The sequence below is a fragment of the Mchenga conophoros genome, linkage group LG22 (assembly GCF_057382185.1).
Source record: "Mchenga conophoros isolate Kocher_MC1m ecotype Shallow Benthic linkage group LG22, M_conophoros_male_GT1.1, whole genome shotgun sequence".
Lineage (NCBI taxonomy): Eukaryota > Metazoa > Chordata > Actinopteri > Cichliformes > Cichlidae > Mchenga > Mchenga conophoros.
This window is the reverse complement of record NC_140546.1, coordinates 14,994,856-14,999,916: the sequence shown is the minus strand read 5'-3', so window position 1 is coordinate 14,999,916 and position 5,061 is coordinate 14,994,856. Positions and strand designations below refer to the sequence as shown.

The window sequence follows — 5,061 nt, the reverse complement described above, 5'->3', positions numbered from 1 at the left end:
TATCCTATTGATCTGCTTTCTTTTACTCCCCTCAAAACGTACACTCATCAGCATCAACTGTGCCCCGCTGGTGCTGGCTTGGACCCCCTTCTTTTTCATGGCACAGTTTCAGTAAGGCGCTGGAAACATTCCTGACATGATAGCATCACACAGTTGCTTCAGATTTGCAGTAGCCTGAGCTATTGATACAAAGCAGGATGCATCCATGCTTTAATGTGTGTACCTAATTCTGATCCTACCATCTGAATGTCACAGAAGAAATCAAGGTTCAGCACACCAGACAACATTTTTCTAATCTTCTATTAGCCATCTGCTTCAAAGTTTGACATACCGTGCGTTCATAGATGCTATTCTGCGTACCTTGTTTGTATCACGTGGTTATTAGAGTTCCCGTTGCCTTCCTACTAACTTGAAGCAGTCTGGACAATCTCCTGTGACGAGTGGCCTCAACAAGGCATTTTCACCGCCGCTTACTGGATATTTTCTGTTTTTCAGATCATTCTCTGTAAATCCTGGAGATGTTGTGTGGGAAAATCCCAGCAGATCAGCAGTTTCTGAGGTACTGAGATCAGACTGGCACCAACAACCATGCCACATTCAGAGGCCCTAATATCACCTTTCTTCCCCATTCTGATGATCCGTTTGGACTTCAGTAGATTGTCTTCACCATGTCTATATGCCTACATGCACATAGTGGATGCCACAAGACTGGCTGATGTGATTTATAATAAAGAGTAGTTGAACAGGTATACCTAATAAAGTGGCTGGTGAGAGGATAAATTAGCTTCATGGAGTATTTTCACTTGCTGTTAAATGAAATGGCTCTCAGACCGTTCTAGCAGTGTACAGACTCTTCCTGTCTGGTAAGACCTCGCTAATGTGAAGACTGTCCACCTATAAAGACACAGCAGTGCTCATCTCAGACCGATTAACTTGTTGAGGAAAAATATGAGACCACTTGAGAGGCTTTAAATGTCTTCATATTTAGATTAGTCAAAATATTATTCAGGATATATTAACCACATCTATAAGCGTTTCTTTCCTGAGCTGCCCAGCATGCTGCTGTTTCAGGTACATTTCATTCATGCCTTTTATTCATCTCTCAGGCTTACATTAACTGCCCCATTTGGAGGAATAAAACCTGTAATTTTTTTGCGTGTGTCGGTGACATTTATGCAAATTCAGTTCAAACTGAGCCGCTGATTGTAAGTGGTAAGTTCAGAGCAAAACAGTTTGGCACAGAATGACTGAGTTAAAGGGCCGAAGCTGATCTGACAGCAATTTTTGTCTTTATATGCTGCAGTGGTTACAAAGTGAAGGCAGGCTGTTCACGACGAGGAACAAATGTGACCGTTTGCTGGCAGGAAACATTTCAACAGCTAAGGAGGTCTCGGATGAATAGGAAGTATAATGTCACAACTTTTTGGATTTATTTATAACTGTCTTGTGTGTTTGTCCTCATCTTTAAAAAAACAAACAAAAAAAACCACACATTTGCCTCCAAATTAGCCTCAGGTTTGTAGGAACAGGAGAGGCCCTGTGCAGCATGTTACAAGTCCCAAGGCAGCCACTAACAAGTCCACAGGCACATTATTCTGGCAGAGAAACGAGCACAGTGACATTTTGATGGTCACATGCTGCTCAGATCTTAATGTTGTTCACTGTGCTCAACAGGAGCTGTCGAGGTCCGTTGGGAGGCAGGGGGAGACTTGAGGTGAGGCATTATTCAGACCAAAAAATACAAGGTCTCTTAATGCACCCTGTGGAACGGAGCCCATAAAATGTTGTGTGTATTGGCACTGCTGAGGTGAAAATACTCATCTCATTAGAGCCATCTCACGGGGGCGCTACGTGCTGACTGCAGGCTGCCACCCCTACTTTACCACCTGCCCTCACGACTTCATTTTTCTTATGTCCACCTCCCCAGTTGGTAATGCTCGTTATCTATCACATTTTAATGCTGGCCTGCCATTAATCCTAATTAAGAATATATGAACTGCTACTGGCAGTTTACACAGAATATTTAATACTTAAAAAGATGATTATCTGTAGCCAAAGTTACCAACTGTGCTTGTCATTTAGCTCCGTAGCCTCTGATTTCCTTCTTCTAATCTGAATAATTGTCTTTATTATAGGCCTCATCTGATAATTAATTAAGTGTTGGAACTGACTCCCTAGCAAGCAGTATTATGAGGTTTTTGAAGGTCAAAGTTTATTGAGAGTAATATGCGGTACCTGAAGTTAATGATGGTGAAGATTCCTTAAAAACAAACACTGAGTTGATATTTTGTCAAGAAAATTCTCTAGTTTGACAGTCAAAGGTAAAAACATGTGCTCAAAGACTGTATGAAAGTACAGCGTTCTCTGTTGATATTATTTCTGTTTTATGACTTTTTATATTGCTGTGTTGTAGCACAAAGACATATACAGATAGTTATTTAGAATATTAAGAATTTTAAATAGAATAGAATTCAACTTTATTGTCACTGCACATGTCACAGGTACAAGGCAACGAAATGCAGTTTGCATCCATCCAGAAAGTGCTTTAGCCATGATACAGATATATTACAATATATATTAGCAATAATAATATATTAGTAAGTAAGTATATTACAGAAATGGGTCTATTATGGTATGTTATAATGTACACGGTATGAAGGTATGTTGTGAATATGCTATAAGTATGTACAGGCTGTAGTGGGTACAGGCTATGAACAGGATATAAATATGAAAAACTATACAGAAATGTGAACTATGCAAGTTATAAACAGTTGTAGAATTAAAAATTATCGTATTGTACAGAATGATTATTTATACAGAATTATACAGTAGTGCAGTTAAGATAAGTGAGATATGTGGATAATTTCTACAGAGTGGTTGTGAGTGGTGGTTCAGTCCATGTTATTATTGTGTGTATGAGGGTACAGTTGTCCATTGTGTGTGTGTGTGTGTAGGTGGTTGTGGGTGTTTGTATGTCCAGTCCATGTGTTTAATGTGAGTCAGATGTCAGGAGTCTGACAGCTGTGGGGAAGAAGCTGTTCCGGTACCTGGTGGTCTTAGTCCGGAGGCTCCTGTAGCGCCTCCCAGAGGGCAGGAGGGTGAAGAGTCCATGTGATGGGTGACTGGGGTCTTTGATGATTTTCCCAGCCGTTTTCAGACACCGCTTCCTGTAGATGTCCTTTATGGCAGGAAGTGGTTCTCCGGCGATGTGCTGGGCAGTTTTCACAACCCTCTCCAGTCCAAGGCAGAGCAGTTCCCGTACCAGACTGTTGTACAGTTGGTCAGGATGCTCTCGATAGTGCAGCGATTTCACCAGGATGTCTGAGGACAGGTGGGATTGTAGATGAGCAGCGGTTATCCAGCCGGACATGTTGGGGGCGGTTGGTCAGGAAGTCCAGTATCCATTTGCAGATGAGGGAACTGATGCCCAGGTCTGTCAGTTTCCTGATGCGTTGCGAGGGATGGATTGTACTGAACGCTGAACTGAAGTCTATAAACAGCATTCTGGCGTATGTGTTGTTGTTGTCCAGGTGTGAGAGGACAGAGTGCAGTGCGATGGAGACTGCATCCTCTGTGCTCCTGTTCTGACAGTATGTGAATTGGTGGCGGTCCAGGGTGGGGGGGAGACAGGATTTGAAGTGTGCTAGGACCAGCTGCTCTAAGCACTTTGTGATGATGGGGGTGAGTGCTACTGGGCGGTAGTCATTGAGGCTAGATGGGTTGGAGTTTTTGGGTATCGGGACGATGGAGGTGGATTTGAAGCAGGCCGGTACCACAGCATGGGCCAAGGACAGGTTGAATATGTCTGTGAGCACTCCTGCAAGCTCCCCAGAACACGCTCTGAGAACACGCCCGGGGATGCCATCAGGACCTGCAGCCTTGTGGACATTGATCCTGCTCAGCACCGCTCCTACATCGGTGGGGGAGAGAGTCAGAGGTTGGTGGCCTGGTGTCATGTCTGCTTTGGTTGTGGTTGTGGGGTTCCCTCGCTCAAAACGAGCATAAAAGTTGTTGAGCTCGCTGAGAAAGGAGACATCAGAGGATGCGGGGGAGGGTTTGGTGGTCCTGTAGTCTGTAATGGTCTGGAGTCCTTGCCACATGCGTCGGGGGTTGGAGTGGGAGAAGTGTTCTTCTACCTTCTTTTTGTAATGGTGTTTGGCTTTTTTGATGCCCTTCTTTAGATTAGCCCTGGCTGTGCTGTAGGCGTGTGCATCTCCTGACCTAATGGTGGTGTTGCGGGCCTTCAGGAGGAGACAAACATCCCCGTTCATCCAAGGCTTCTGGTTGGGGTACATGGTGATCCGTTTCTGGGTGGTAAATGGTAATGGTAAATGGACTGGTTCTTATATAGTGCTTTTAAGATAAGATAAGCTTTATTAGTCCAACAGGTGGGAAATTTGTTTTCTACTCATCTGAGCACTCAAAGCGCTTTATACAACTTGGGCGTTCACCCATTCACACAAGCACATTTTTCTAAGTGCTTTATAGCTAACATTCACACACACTCATACTCCGATGGATGCATCGGAGAGCAATTTGGGGTTAGTATCTTGCCCAAGGATATTTGGCATGCAGACTAGGGGAAGCCAGGAATCGAACCACCAACTTTCCAATCAGTAGATGACCTGCTCTACCACCTGAGCTACAGCCACCCTCAAAAAAATTTCACCGCCCAACGTGGGGCTCGAACCCACGACCCTGAGATTAAGAGTCTCATGCTCTACCGACTGAGCTAGCCAGGCGCTAGACACTGACACTGTCTGTAGTTTTGGAGATGTAATCCAGTTCAGATGAGGCATACTGGTCCAGGTCTGTGTGGGTGAACGTATTCCAGTCCGTGTTTTTGAATCTGTCCTGGAGAACTGCGTCTGTCCCCTCTGGCCACACTCTAATTGTCCTCACAGCAGGTTTCACACGTTGGATGAGTGGTGAATACCAAGGTGTGAGGAACAGGGAGAGATGGTCCGATTGTCCAATGTAGGGGAGGGGTGTTGCTTTGTAGGCTCCAGCCAGGTTGGAATAAACATGGTCTACAGTCTTGTCCCCTCTGGTGTGACAGGA

At 44.5% G+C, this 5,061-nt stretch overlaps 1 non-coding gene across 1 annotated transcript; it reads right to left on the bottom strand.

Moving 5' to 3' along the window:
- Positions 1 to 4,669: 4,669 nt before the first annotated feature.
- On the bottom strand, positions 4,670 to 4,742 carry trnak-cuu (transfer RNA lysine (anticodon CUU)). The gene has a single exon. It is a non-coding gene; the product is annotated as a tRNA-Lys (tRNA).
- Positions 4,743 to 5,061: the final 319 nt, after the last annotated feature.